The following is a 16,134-nucleotide window of genomic DNA, read 5'->3' as shown; positions in this document are numbered from 1 at the left end:
AAAATATGAGTAATTGGGTTCTAGATCCAATTAAGCCTAAATTATCTCCAGAGGCAAAAACAAACAAAAAAAAAACCCTGAGGCTGTACTACTTTGGGCACATCATGAGAAGGGAGGCATAGATTGAAAAAGACCATAATACTTGGTAATGTGGAAGGCAGCAGGAAAAGAGGAAGGCTAAATGCAAGATAGACCTACTTCCGATTGAAACCACAAGCTTGAGTTTGCAATAGATGGGCAGGGCTGTTGAGGCCAAGCCATGTTGGAGATTGCTCATTCCTAGGGGCACCCTAAGTAGGGGGGAATTTGACGACACATAACAATAACAGCAACAACAGGTTTTTTATGCATCTAACTGCCAGTTCCAGAAAGTTGAAAGGTTATTCCCTTAATTGTTTGTTGTGGGTTTTTTTCGGGCTCTTTGGCCGTGTTCTGAAAATTGTTCTTCCTGAAAAACCCACAACAACCATCAGATCCCAGCCGTGAAAGCCTTTGCAAATAGATGCCCTTAGCCACTTTTAATTTTTTTACAATCATAATAAAATATAATACCTGATAGAGCCTGGTTCCCCATTAGTTTTTCCATAGATCCTAAATACTAGATTTCCGCATACCAATGGAAAAAGTGGCATGTTCCCTCCCTGAAAATCTAAATAACTAATTAATCACCAACAGGCTTCTGACCTTTTTTCTCCAAAGTTCAGGTATTTATTTCTTTCAAAAAATAGAAGTATCAGTTTTTTTAAAACCCTGGAGCCTTGGGTTGTTTGTTTGTTTATTTTTATTTTTAACCCATCTTTCTCTCTGCAGAGTGTCTCCAGTGGTTCACAAACCCTGACACAATGATAAATATTTTTTTTTACATCCCACTATAAGGCAGCATAAAGATGCAATAATACATAAATGCTAAAAGGTTCTAAAGGGAATCCTGTTGAAATAATTTTGAAAATATATTTTACATGATAAAAATTTTAAAAAGCAATCCCATTTCATTTCCCTCCCTCCATTTCTCCACAGCAGTTTACATGTTAAAAAAGCCTACCACAAAAGTCTTTGCCTGCCAGAGTCAAGACTGCATGGCAAACAGCTAAGGCAGGGAAATATTTAATAAAAAGCCAGCTTTATGCTCAAACATAGTTTGCCTTTTATGTATTATACTTACTTACTTGAATAATCTCAAAAATGAAAGCTTGAAACTTAAACCTATCTCAACACAGTCCTCTTGAAGATGCTGGTCACAAATCCTTGATTAGTATGCTTTAGTCCCTCCTCCTCCTCCTCCTCCTCCTCCTCGCAGTCCCTCCAGCCCCCAGCCTGAATGTGTGGATAGTTTCGATTCCCCTTTGATATGTTGATCTGCTTTCTTCAACCCTAGCCTGATGGTAAATCTTACTAGTGTTAAAAAAACTGATAGCTGTCTTCCTGTTTTTGAGTAAGCCTGCCATTTGTCTCCTCAAATTGTCAGAGCAACAGCCTTAGTTGTCTTTAACTTGAAAAAAAACACATAGCCCCCCTCCCTCCCCCGCTCGTCGCTGGTCACCTGGCTCCTCCGGCTTCATTCATCTCAGGCCAGTAACCGGATCTCCGAACTAAAATAAAAAATAACAACCACCTCTATGGAACCAGTGCGAACCGGGTCAATCCCACCTCTGGATACACAAAACCTATCTGTCAGTTGAGATATATAGTGTGAAAACAGAACATCCATGTGATGAGGAGGCAATTGAGATGAATGGAACAAATAAAACACTAAACCTGCTTTTATTGGCTGCTAGCAATCTGATCTTTTAGGCATTTAACACTGATAGTAGGTTGCATTCCCTGGCCAAAATCCTGTTGCTTATAGTAGCAAATCACTCCAGACTAGGTCCATTGAGTCAATGGGGATTTAGTGAGTCAACTCCTCCATATGTTCCATTGATTCACATAGGTCTCCTTTAACTGTGACTTACTGGGATAAAGTAAGCCACAGTTAGAGTAAGCCCACTTGAATCAATGGAACATACAGAAGAGTTGATTCACCAAATGTCCATTGATTCAATGGCCTTACCTTAATGTGATTTACTAGGCTAAGTAACAAGATTTTAGCCTCTGCCTTGATTTTCTTTCCAAGTTTCCCCAAGTATTTTTCAATCCCTGACCATTTAAACCCTGGAATTCTTTCTGTCTAAAGCCTTGTTTTCTTCTGAGACCAGTCATGATGCACTTCCCATAAGAAGAATCAGGCTGAAGCTCCAGCTGTGGTTGTATCCTTTTTCTGGCCAGATGCCTCTGAGAAGCTCACACTCTGCCAGCTCTGATCCCGGAGACAGTACACATCATAACTAGCAACTATCAATACATCACAATCAAGCAGGGAACAGTCAATGAAACATAAATCCTATTAACACAGGTCTGCTGTAATTACATTGCTAGTGTACAGATAGGTTTGTTTAGTGTTTTTAGACAAGTGTGTGGTAAAATGAAACAATACAAATAGGAAAATTTGAATGAAATACTTTGGTAAGAAATGGAGCAATTATCTGGATGTATGTCTTTTCCTGCTTTGCAGTGTTTTCTTCATTTTTAAAAAAATTGATGATGATGATGATGATGATGATGATGATGATGATGATGATGATGATGATGATTATTATTATTATTATTATTATTATTATTATTATTATTATTATTATTATTACATAATAACACATATGTTCCCCACAACACATTTGTGCTATATTGCCCTTCAGCCTCAGAGTTATATAAAATTTCATTTACTACATGTACCTATAATTGTTTTTAGTATTTCGTTTCTTGTTTTAACTTGTGCATCCCGTCTCCTTCCAAAACTGTATTAATTGTTCTGGTGGGTTATGTCCTTTATGTTTTAAAAATACATGTTCTATACATTTGTTCCAAATTTGACTAAAAACATTCTCTTTCAACTGCCCTTTTCTAACTTTCAGTTCACATGTCAGTTCGTCATTGATGGCTAAATTCCATATTTCATCATACCATTCTTCTAAACTCAACTGCTTCTTATTTTTCCAGTTCTTTGCCATTATTAATCTTGCAGCTGTCACCATAATTATAATCAGTTCCTTTACCCCTTTTTCTCTTTGGCAGTTTCTAACTATGTTTAGCAAAGCTATCCTTCAACGTTTTTCTATATTTATTCCTATAATTTCCTTTATCTCACTTATATACCATTTTCCATTCCTTTTGTTTTTCTTCACACATCCACCACATATGATAATATGTTCCTTTTTCCTTCTTACATCTCCAACATAGAGGTGATACCTCTTTATTCATCATATGCAGTTTTACTGGTATTAAGTACCATCTCCATATAACTTTGTAACAATTTTCCTTTACTCTCACTGACATGTTTTTCATTATTCTTTTCTCCCATATAACTTTCCAAATTATTTCCTTAATTTATTTGTTAAAGTCTCCTTGCTATACCTATTTTAATGCTGTTATTTTGTATTCATCCTCAAGTAACATCTTATATATTACACTTATTATCCCTTTTCTTTGGTATTGATCTTTCATCTATTCTCTTTTTTCAATAATTTCTTCAAATTCAGTCATTGTCCTACATTCTCTTTTTTAAATCCAAAACTTAGTCCAGTTGTCTAACTGTCATATATTTAGCCAAGTAAATCAGTGGTCCCCAACCTTGGGCCTCCAGGTGTTCTTGGATTTCAACTCCCAGAAATCCTGGCCAGCAGAAGCAGTGGTGTAGGCTTCTGGGAGTTGTAGTCCAAGAACATCTGAGGCCAAAGGTTGGGGACCACTGAAGTAAATCTTTCTTCTCTTAATACTTCTTTTATTCACAGGGTTTTCTTTTGCCTCTTCAACACTTGTGATTGCAATTTTTGTGTTTGAACAATTTTATTCTAATTGTCTGATTTGTGCTGTGTGTCATTATATTTGGATATAAATGTGGAATACTGAGAAGCTAATGCAGTTAGATGCTGGAGATGTTGAAAAAAGAGTTGTCACTCCTCAGCTATTATCCCAACCTTCCTGCAGCTGATACCTGTAAAAGAGGGAGGTAAGCCTAGCTGACTTCAATGGTAACTTAAAGGGCAGCAGAAGCAGTGAGAAATATCTCCCAAATACATCCTGCTGCTACTTTACATTTCCCCACTTCTTTTTCAGTCAGAATATATTAGCATTCTAAAGACTGCAAGAGGTTAAAGAAGACTCACTCACTTCCTCCCGTCCATTATCGCAGCACAAACAGAAAACATTTCTACTCTACTCTACTTTACCAGTGTGACCCTACCTGTCCATGATCAAGAAGACCTTGTTGTTATGCTGTGTGCATAACACAACGTATAGTCACTTCTGACAACCTATGAATTAAGGAACTCCAAGGGAACTTGTCACTAACCATCTCTTTGTCTGATTCTACTGCTTTCAATGTTTTCCAGTACTATTGTCTTTTTGGATGACTCTTATCTTCTAATGATACATCCAAAAGTATGACAGCTCAGTTTAGTCTTTTTAGCTTCTAGTGACAATTTAAGCTTGATTTAATCTAGAATCCTTTCATTTGTTTTTCTGGCACTCCATGGCATCTGAAAAGCTCTCCTCCAACACCACTCTTCAAATGAGTCACTTTTTCCCCTCCTGTCAGCTCTCTTCATTGTGTAGCTTTCATATCTGTACATAATAATCAGGAATACCATAATACAGATCATTTTGACCTTGAGCTCTAGCAACACATCCTTCGAGTCAAAGTTCTTTTCTAATTCTTTCATAGTCATCCTTTCATGTCTCAGCCTTCTGGTTTCATAACTGTAATCTCCATTTGAATTGATGGTTGAACCAAGGCATGGAAAATATTTGACAAAGTATTTTTTTCACTGTAGGCATTAACTCTTCCCTGACACACTCATACCAACTTGTAACTCAGTGTGTGACAAGAGAAAAACTAGAGCCTTATATGAGGGAGATTAAGTATTGAGTTGTCTTTTCTCAGTGCCAGATGTGTCAGAACAGGAATTGAAAATTAGCTTTGGAGGCTCAGATTGAAGACCTAAAATTTGCTATCATGTAAGTAGAGGCCATCAATGCTTCCACAGATAGATTTTTAGCAGGAAAAATACCTAAATGAAAATCAGTTATTCCAAAATATAGTAACACTCTTAGCTTCATTAGAAATACACATTCTTGTAGAGGAAGGGCAATCTGTTGGGACTTTTTGGTTATTCCTTTTTAGTTAGTACAGTAAGAAATATGGATATATCAGCTTGGTTTCTTCACCCCTCCCCTTTGGTTTGCCCACACAAACCAGCACTTTGCCCTAGAAGCATTTAAAGTAGGAAAAAAGAGTTTATTTACTTACACTCATAATTAGTAGTTACAATCCGAAGAATGAAAGGAAAAAATGAGAAATTGGAAACTCTGCCATATGGGAGAGACATCCTTTCATGCTTGCTGCATTGAGCTTGGACAGGAGAGAGAGAAAACAAGCAGGACAGAAAACAGGAAGAGTGATGGGGGACATACCTCAAATGCTAGAGGTGGGAATTAGAATTTTAGTAATAAGTTAGTGGCAAGAGGACAGGCACCTTAGGCTGTGAAGTCTACTTCCCACTGATACCCAGTGTTAGTGCATGCGAGATTGTTATTATGTCAACAGAATAGACAAAGGAGTGCTACAATATGTTGCTTTTCACTATACCAAAAATAAGCCTTAATTGGTGGTAAATTAGAAGTAAAATCCAGAACTGATTTAGGAGAAATTGCTGAGATTATCAGTAATCTTAACTAGACAACAATTTCCAGCTGGGTGATGGCTCCAGGATAATACAACATGGGTTTCCTGGTGGACTGAACAAACCTGGAATTTCGAGAAGAGCCCAGAAATTCAAAGAAAGATATTTTCTTTTACAGCTTGACTCTGTGAACTTGTTTTGAACAATTGGGCAACCCATTACTGTGGATCATAATGTTGTCTTCAAAACAATGCAAAACAATTGTAACTTTTAAGTTGCCATTCCCGCTTCCACTTTTAAATAAGCATGTTTAGAAACTGCTGCTTAGAGCCATTAATATGGAAACAGTAGCCTTGGAAGAACCATAGACACCTTGGTCTGGCTCTTCTTGGCACTAAGACTCAGCTTGCTTTTACCCTGCCAATAAGACATCAACCTAATCTTGATAAGACTTGTTTTGGGATTTGCTGAGTCTTCAGAAACTGGAAGTATTTTTGGCTTCATTAGGCTTCTGGCATGGATTTAGATTTGAAATTGCTATGCAAGAGTGTTTTAGTGGTGCAGAAAAGGCCTTTTTAATTAGATTAATTTGGTGAACAAATGCCACTATGAGAACATGGCATCCACTCTATGGAATACCTTGCCAAATGGAATTCACTAGACTCGATGGTGTCATACAGCTGTTAAAACATTGCTATTCAAAAATGCTTCCAGTGGAATACTGTTATTTATTTTACCCTATTTCAGTTTTCTTTGTCGTTCCCAAATTCTTTATTTTTAGTTTATGTTTATATTGTTTTATTGTGCTACTCAAGGTAAACTTGCATGCCATACATGCTACTAAACCTTTTTTTAAATTTATTAGCTTCCTTAAATTTCTTTCTTATAAAAACTAAGCTGAATACAAGTTTTTAGCATAGTTTTAGGAAAAATGTGAACTTTCTCTCCAAAAGTGCATTTTAAAAATGTCATTTGATGACATATCCTTTTTCAGGCCTCATAGATAATCAGTTGTTCCAGCATATTTTCATCCACGGGTTGACTCCCAGAGTTGTGGTTTTTAAAGAAATCTAAACTTGGAAAAGTTTAATCAAAATGGGCCATCTACATAATTTCCTTGGTGAGGGGATATTTCATCTGCATTTTTCTAGAAGTAGATGAAAAGTTTGTGAGACTGAGCAAGCTATGTTGATATCCTATTTTCACAGGACATTTCCATAAATGTAACTAAAGGAATCTTTCCAAAAGCTGTACTGCAAGTACAAAGTCTGATCTCTGAACATCAGACATATAATGGACTTTGCAACACCCATCAGTCAAGCAAATGAGAAAGGAAGGAGAGATTTTTCTATCACGTCAGTATTAGTCTACGATTCCATCTTTGTGAAGGTTATTTAGGATAATGTTTATAAAATCCATAACATATCTAGCTATATTTGTTAATCCAATTCATGTACGGTATGTTCATATTTCCTAGTAATGATGCTATAAACATTATTACTCTAGTAAAAAGCATTTTGACACAATGTCCTAGGTGCAGTCCAAATAAGTTCCAGCTTAGTGACACTGGAAGGCTTAAGTGTGCCTTCTTTCAGTTCAGATTTGGCCTTTTTTGTGAATGAAAGGCTATGGCAAGGGCACAATTCAGAGAGACACTAAAATAATTAAGTCATTCATGCCCTATGAAGCAGAACATAGACTGGCCTGATTCTCATTTGAGCTAATCCTAAAGTATAATTTGCTCAGTAAAAGATTGATGAGTTCCAGTTCACTTAGGTGTAAATGGAGGAAGCAGCATATAAACCATTATTAGGGATATGTGAAAAATTTACTTGGCTTGATTTTATAAGTTTTTTCCCAGATTTCTTTAAAACAGCTTGTTTTTTTAAAAAAAAATAATGAATTTGAGCCCGACAGATTCTCCCATTAGAGAAAGAAGTATTTTATTCTGAATATTTGCTTCTAAAGGTTTGGCTTTAAACCCCTAAATATTCAGCCATGTCCGTACAGTATAGCGTCCTCATCTTCAACACCTACATGATAGGCAGGTATAACAAATGGTCCCCTTCATACTGTGAACAGCTACACCTGTTGAAAAACTTGGTCACTGCACATTACTGAGACTTTTATTTAGTTTGTTTTGTTTTGAATCATAATTAATAACAATAAGATAAAATAAAAGCAACAAAGAGCAAGCATCATAGGTAAAAATTTTACATGAGCTCATAAAATTGCAAATAATGCTTTTAACTGAGGACAGTTCATATACTGAGCTTTTGGTATTTCACATGTTCAAACAAATTCATAGTAAAGGTGAAATCAGAAAAATTCCTTTGGAAAAAATGACCAGTAATTCTATTCCAGCAGGGAAACTATCATTGCCTCAGATGGACCACATATCTGTTATCATGCCTGGAGGAGCTCTAAAGGTGCTCTAAAAATCAGTCTAAAAGCCTGATGTTGAAGTATCATCACTTTTCCATTTTGTTCAGAGCAAAATACATTTTGCTATACATATAGTATGCCATTCAGGTTCTTTCAAGCATTCTCAAACATACATTTTAAATGCATTGACAAGAATTATTCTACATGTAGAAATTACAATAGAAAAAAATACTTCAGGTTGACTTTATCATATCAAAATGAGTACCAAACCAAGTTCAAATTAAGAAAATTGGTCAGGTAATGAAAGAGAAAATAAATTTTAAAGAAAGGATAGAAGAATTCATTCATATTTCTATTTTTTATTGTGGTAAATAACACAGGAGCATAAATGATACTGATCACACAAATCAACCCGATTGAATGAATCACAGATCAACCTACAATCCAGTTAAGTCAGGGAAATTGGATTTCAGTCTATTGATCTTTATGAGACTAAATCAGCTTAAACTCAAGTACTTCAGCTTAGCTCAGATCAAGTTTGCTTTATCATGTGCTATGCCCAAATTTGTTTTTACCAGAATATTTGGTACAGCATACTGGTTTTGACCTTATGGATATTCAGCAAGATCAACTATTGTGGAAGTTCTTGACTGCGGAAAACTAGAAAACTAATGTTTATTCCTTTAGAAAATCGATTCAGTGATAGCATAGGAGAAAGAACCCTAAACTTAGTTATGTAAGTTCCCAAAGTAAACTTCTATGCATGGGGTTATGCTGGAGGATATCATGGAGATCCCATGTGCTACCTTCATCACTATGAATTCTCTAAACCCATCTTAAAGCTGGCCATATCATTAGCCACTGCTACATCTTTTGACCCCAAAATCTTTGGGAATAGACCTGGCAATCCTGGTAATTAGAGATCAATTTTGTTTTATTTCCCCATAATATATTTTTTTAATTTACAAAGGTATCTGTGGATTTCAGATGAGGTATTTCTTGGCATTCTCAACCAGAAAAAGAGGATGACCAATATCTTATCATTAGTCATAAACTAAAGTAGACCCACTGAATCAGTGGGATTTACATACGTTTTTAATTAACCATTCAGTAAATTATTCAATGTGTCTACATGCTAGCTGAAACTAGCAATATGATACTGGTCAATGATTCTTTACACAAATCATGTAGATAACACTTTAACAAAAAGTGCAAATTACAAAAAAAAATGATGGGTGCTGCTTTGGCACATGGACTTTTAAGAACCATAAACATTGGAGAGTTTCTGTCCATCTTTGTTTTAAAAATTAGCCAGTTGTTCTGTGCTTGCTTTGTGGTGCATTTGATTTCTCAAAAGGAAAGACTACTACTTTAGCACAGAGACAGTTTATGCAAACGATAGACATATAATAGCACTTCCTGTCCCACTCTCTACTGGAGGTAAGGAATCTCATGGGTCTTTATTTTGACTGATGAGAATGGGGAATCCCAGTACTAAGTAACCAACCACGATCAACAGCATGGTTGCAACATTCTAGCCAAGTTGGAACACATTTCTAATTCACTGCTGTGATTTACTTAAAGAATAGGGATGCAGCCTGTACTGGATGGGGTGCAGCTTGGGGATGCTTCTGGGTTCATCCCTGAGCCTGGATGCCCAAGTCTCGGTGGTGGCCAGGAGTGCGTTTGCACAACTGAAACTAGTGTGTCAGCTACATCTGTTTCTTAAAAGATCTGATCTGGCCCATGTGACAGCTTTAATATTTAACGATGTAAGCTGCCTCTTTATACTCATTATTCTTTTCTTTAAATATTGGCTTTTAATGAAGTAAACCACCATTGTATACTCATTATTTTCAGCATTAAATATTGTCTTTCATAGGATGTAAACTGCCTTGGGTCCTTTTTAAGGAGAAAGGTGGGGTAAAATATTTTCAATAAATAAAATAAGTAAATAAACTCCCATGTCAACATTGTGGAAAAAAAATTAAGATTGCCAAATTAAGAGCAGCGAAAGTACCAGTTCAATATAGGTATGTAGAAAAGGAGCAGGGGAAGCTCATTCTGTGGTGGTAGAAAGATAGCATATATGTTATATGGAATTAAGGTTCAAAAGGAGCAAAAAGCAGCCAGGTACACCATTTAAAATGATGCCCATGATGCCTGACTCTAATATTCAACTCTAAACATGAAATTGCTTGGAATGCCAGTTGTCTTTACCATTTCACAATGACAGCCCATACTGTCATACAACCTCCCTGAATTTTTCCCTTCCTTTCTTCCCGTTCTTCATCAACAGTATTAATAGCTACACACAAAGATGGGAGATTTAGAGAGAGGTTATTTTGGTGTCTTGGGTGAGAACACACCATTAGTTGAGAAGGTAGAAAGGGCAGTCAACAGTGGAGTGTGGCCCATTGGGAAAATGGTCTCGTGCTGCTGCCAGCTAGCGCAGTGCTGCGTGCCTCAGGAGAAGCAGAGGGGTGCAGCCTGTGTTCCCCTCCCACTGAAACTGGGGGAAAGGGGAGAAGTAGCAGGATGTAGAAGAATTTGGAGGCAATGTGTTATTGCCTACTCCTTATGCATGAACAGTGGGAATGCAGGAGTGTTTGAGCAAATGCTCTCTTGCCTATGAGTGCACAAGGGAGAAAGAATACCCTCAAGTATCCCTGGCTGAGCCTGCCATCTCTGGCTGCTGTGCCGTCCCCTCAGCCCACTGCAATGGGCCCCTGTCAAGCACTGCCTCCCAAATCAGCCAAAGCATTTTACTGCCTTGCGCAGAACCACAAAAAGGTTCATCTCTCAAAATAAGCTGCAGATACTTTAGACCAGTTCCTGGGGGGCTGGAGGCAAAGAAAAAAAACCCTTACAGGTTATCTCTCTTGGCAATAAAATATAATTGTAAAAAACTAAGTAACAACTGGTTGTTGTGGGTTTTTCGGGCTCTTTGGCCATGTTCCAAAGGTTGTTCTTCCCAATGTCTCGTCAGTCCCTGTGGCCGGCATCTTCAGAGGACAGCACTCTGTGCTCTGGACCTCTGAAGCTGCTGTCCTCTGAAGATGCCGGCCAAAGAGCCCGAAAAACCCACAACAACCATTAGATCCCGGCCGTGAAAGCCTTCGCGAATACATTAAGTAACAACTCTCTAGGCTGTCAAAAAACCTACAATGGGCCTCAGTCTGCCTAACAGTAGGGGTCAACTCTACTTGCCCCATCCAATATATCATCTGGCTAACTCTGATCTCTTCATTGGAGCCTCTTGTGGACCCTCCTCTGTTCTGCTTTACCAATTACTTCACTTATTGATTACCACCTTCTTTGGATGTCCTTCCCTTCTGGCCATTGCTCACTCTTCCATATCCCTCCATAATCCCATCGTCCTCGCTAAACATCCCACGTTAATGACTCCCCCCCCATTAATCCAATTGCAGGTTCTCCCCTCCCCTTCTGGAGCGATGCATCACCTCGGGCCTCTCAATTAGCGCCCGGGGGGGGCCCTTCCCTCCCGCCTTTTATCGACCGCCGAGCCTCTCATTTAATTTCTCCAGAAAGGAGGGAGGGAGGAAAAAGGCCAAAGGGAGCCTTCCCGGGTTGCCTAAGAGGAAGGAGGAGGAGGAGGAGAAGGAGGTCGTAGCAGCGGCCGCGCCGCCGCACTCCCTAGGCGCGCGCTCCCGGCCTCGCTCCTCGGGGCCGCGCACGCGGGGGGGGGGCTCGGCCGCGCGCTCGATGGTCTCTGCCCTAATGCGGGAGTCTGAGAAGGAAGGCGCTGCAGAAGGATGGGAGCCGTGCGGGGCAGCGGCAGCAGCAGGCACGGCAGTAGCAGCGGCGGGGGCGGCGAGGTCTGGTAGCCCGGCGGCTAGCGCGGATCCCGAGGAGAATCTGCGGGGAAGCCGGAGGGGATGAGGCCACTGTGAGCCCCGGGCCTTGGCGGCATCGCGGGGGGAACAGGAGCGAGCGAGGCTCCGCCGGCAAGGCGGCGGCGGCGGCAGCGGCAGCGGCGGCGGCTGGTGGCCAGGTAAGGAAGGGATGCGCCTAGGGCACGGCGGGGGTTTGCATCGCTCCGGTCCAGCCCCAGGCAGCGGTGTCGATGGGCTTCCCTTTGGCATCCGTGGTTAGGGCGTCAGAAAGTGCGGCCCGAGGCTTCGGGCGCCGGTCGGGGCACCGGCTCAGCTGCTGGGGTGGTGGTGGTTGGAGGAGGAGGAAGGAGGCGGCGAGACGGAGGTTCGTCTTGCGCCCTTGCCCTGTTAGCATCCCACGCTTCTAAATCCACCTCCCCCCCCCACGGCGGTCCCCCTGTCGCTGGTCTCCCTGCAGCCCGCCCGGTCTCGCCGAGGGTCCCTTGGAAGGGCGCCTGGCTCGCTGAGAGGTTTCATCCTCTGAAGCGGCGAGAGGCTCCTGGCTGCAGGCGCAGGGCATCAAGACTTGCAGGGATGGGGGTGAAATCTCGGTACCGTTATCCAGGAAGGGGGGTGGGAGATTGGGAGATTTAATCTAGCAAGATATTTTGACCTGCTTTCCTTTTTGGGGAAGGGGAGAGACAAGCAGATCCCATTCATGTAGAAGGTGGAGGGTAATGATGGGAAGATGTTTGAGCACAGCCTTTAGATATGAAATTGGGGGAATCAGGATGTATTCGCCTTCCCGTCATGTATTAAGAATTATTGTCTGATGCTTAGTAGGCCTCGGTGCTCTACCATCTCCTGATGAGACCGTTTAGCAGTGAGCATTGATTTGGCCCACCTAGGACAATTAATGCAGAGGCTGCTCTTCCTTTTTCCATTTCTTTCCTGGTTCAGTTTTTGTTCTGAAAAAAAAAAAATATTTTTGGATGGGTTAAAACTGCTGAAAATGTGAGCAGGATAAAATGTGATTCAGAAGTTTGAACTAGCATCTCCTTCACCCTCACCCACCCCACCCTGCCTGCTGAATGGCATAAGAAAGGTAGTAACAAGGTCAGCTTCTAAAAACAATTTCTATGCTTTGTATTTTTCCCTTTGGATTTACCCGCTCAGGTGTGAGATCTCGAGCACCTTCATTTTTATGTGTTAGTTTGCTTTGGAGATCTAGGGCGCAAAGTCAGCAAATAGCCAGAAGTCTTCAACTTCCATAATTCCAGACCTCTCGGTATTTTTAGAAATCTGTTCTTTGTCCTGTCTTAATTGATTTGGGAATGCAAGGGCAAAATATATTTCTAAACCTTCTGAAAGTAAAATCTGTGACAGAATACTGAAATCCTGAGAATCCCTGTAACGAGAGCAGTATTTTCAGGATTGCAGTGCAGTGGGGTGGGAAAAATATGTAGAGCATGTTAAAAAACTGAGTTAAGCACACAAGCTGCTGGGATGGAAAGTGTGGCCATCTTCTGAGAGAAGTGATCTTTGCATATGCAGTTTGAGTCAGCTTTGCTGGTATTGATCAAGGGAGGTGAAAGTGCTGAATCATTTGTACTTTTCTTCCCCCAGCATGTTTGGCTCCTCAGTTCCTTTACAGTCTTCAGGAAGTGAGATATCTAGTTGCAGAACTGTCAGCCTTCAGCATCTTCCACCATTTAAAGGAACGCTGGCTTATTTGGACTTACATGACCACTTCTAACGTCATTGCAACGTCCTTGTTGCGATTCCATTTTCATTTAGCCACTCCTCTCAACATACGTTAGTAGGAATTATCACATGGGAGTTGTGCTGAAGATGTTATCTGACATATGTTGAGATAGGTTTATTTTATTTCTTTTTACATTATCTTTAAACTCTAGAAAATCAAAGTATTTCACTTTGTGAGCTGGATCTTGGCATTAGCAATCAAGATTCATGGGCTATCAGTCAGTGATCAATAATTTGTACCAGTGTTCATTGTGTGGCTAACATGGAACATTTTAAATTCTTCATTGATTTTGACAGTAAACAGTTAAACACATGTTTAACTTTCCCAGTAAGATCAATTTGTACCATAATACTGTAAGACAGAATGTTTTGTTCAAGTAGAATTCAAATTAGAAGCTAAAGCTTTCCCTTTTAGTGTAGTGTATTTCTATAAAAACTGTACATCTATGCCTCCATTTCTTAGGCCAACTTTGTTACAAGAAGGCCTTGGATTAATTTACATGCATGTACATTTGGATTATTACCAAGTACTGATCCACAGATATATAGGCACAGGTTTTCCTGGGCGTTTCCTCCTTCACTGAAGTTAAATTGATACAGATAAATATAATGGGAACCAATACACAGGAACAGCATGACACAACCATTCTGGGCCTTCAGGTGGATAAAGTAGACTAAAGGGTCAAGGAGCCAGAAATGCACAGTTGTAATAATACTGGAGATTTTGGATTTCCATTATGCCACACAATACAGTGGGGTCTCTACTTAAGAACTTAATCCGTATTGGAAGGTGGTTCTCAAGTTGAAAAGTTCTTATGTTGAATCTGCATTTCCCATAGGAATGCATTGAAAACCATTTAATCCATATCTGCTCTTTTCCGTCCATAGAAACTACAGTGGAACCTCTACTTAAGAACTTAATCCGTTTTGGAATGGTGTTCTTAAGTTGAAACGTTCTTAAGTTGAAGCAAAATTTCCCATAGGAATGGACTGAAAACCAATTAATCCATTCTGGCTGTTTTTTTTTTTTTGTTAGGTAGAGGTGCGTTCGTACATTGAAGCATTAGTTCCCATAGGAACTACAGTAATGCAAAGCTGGTTAATACGTACTCTACCACTAGGGGGAGAATTTTTTTTAACCTAAGATGACCTAAGGTTAAAAAAAGAGCAGGAAAGGTTTTTTTTCCTGTTCTTATCTTGGATTTCTGTTCTCAAGCAGAAGCAAAATTTAGCAAATGGAGCTGTTCTTAAGTTGGATTGTTCTTAAGTAGGGACGTTCTTAAGTAGAGACCCCACTGTATCACTCAAAAATTAAAGCCATTCATAAGGAGATACATGTATCTTTTGCAATAAAAATACTTGTTTTGGCAGAAAGTTGTTTATTCAGACCATTACCATAAAGATTCAACTATGACAGTATACTCATTAATTATTTCTATTGATTTCCAAGATCCTTACCTGTCTGGGTGTGTGAAAATGTGTCTCCTAGTTGATTTGCAGACTTGCATATGCCTAGAAATTAAAGCTGCAGTATGTAGCTATGTGCCATAAATGCCTGGGTTTCACAGGGATATCCCACACTAAGGCTGCAGTCCTGTGATAACCTTCCTGGGTGACAGGGCAGAGCAGAAATCCCCTTCCAGAGCTGCTGATGTCCCATTCCAAGTAGCAGATCTGATCTCACAGATGCCTTCTGGCCCATTCAGGCACTGTTGAGGTTTGCATGGTTCCTTGTGAGAACTCCAACTATGGACATAAGTGGAAGAGGTCTCTTGGGGAGACCTGTGGTGGGTGGGGAAGGAGAGGACATTGAACTACTGGATTCATAGCACTCAGAACCTGCCCCATGTCCCCAGCAGAAAGGGAGAGGGTTTAGATAGCCCCGACGTTGAGTAAATTTAATTCCCCAATTGCTTTCAGTGCAAGGGATATATGTTTCAACATGGGGGGATGGAACCATTTGCCATTGTGTGTGCATGCATGCACATGCTAAATGGTTTCTTTCGTATGTTTACCTTGCCAGCAAGAGCCCAGCAGGGCTTGGGTTAAACTGAAACCTCCCAAGATCAGAGCATTCCAACATCAGATTATCTTTTTTCCTTATAACTGCAACCTAAATGGCTCATATTGCATCTTGGAGGTGTTCTTTCCAGCTCAAATTTGGTACTTCTATAAGAAAGGTATTTTACAGTTATTGGGCACTTGCCAAGAATCCAAATTTCTAATGCAGTCAAAGGGTCTCTTTGAGCTGATCTTAAAATTCCATGATGGAAACAAGGCTGCCATTGACACATTCAGAGACTAACCTGATGCTTAGCATTAATGTTATTTGGCTTGGGCAGAAATGATCCTCCTCCCTGCCCCCCCCCCCCACTAACACCATGTTAAGATGATGCAAGGAAAGTATGGAAACTTGCTCGCTTCTGTATACTTTT

The 16,134-nt window shown here is 40.0% G+C and overlaps 1 protein-coding gene across 23 annotated transcripts in view; it reads left to right on the top strand.

The window, feature by feature from the left end:
• Positions 1–11,971: 11,971 nt before the first annotated feature.
• The window catches only part of NFASC (neurofascin), a 229,028-nt gene continuing 224,865 nt past the window's right edge, over positions 11,972–16,134 (top strand). For all 23 annotated transcript variants that reach the window (XR_013544331.1, XR_013544332.1, XM_078391894.1 and 20 more), the window contains exon 1: positions 11,972–12,114. The gene's annotated coding sequence lies outside the window, so the exon portion shown is untranslated. The remainder of the gene's footprint in view (positions 12,115–16,134) is intronic.

The sequence above is a fragment of the Pogona vitticeps genome, chromosome 4, assembly GCF_051106095.1.
Source record: "Pogona vitticeps strain Pit_001003342236 chromosome 4, PviZW2.1, whole genome shotgun sequence".
NCBI lineage: Eukaryota > Metazoa > Chordata > Lepidosauria > Squamata > Agamidae > Pogona > Pogona vitticeps.
This window is presented reverse-complemented; position numbering and strand designations above follow the sequence as displayed.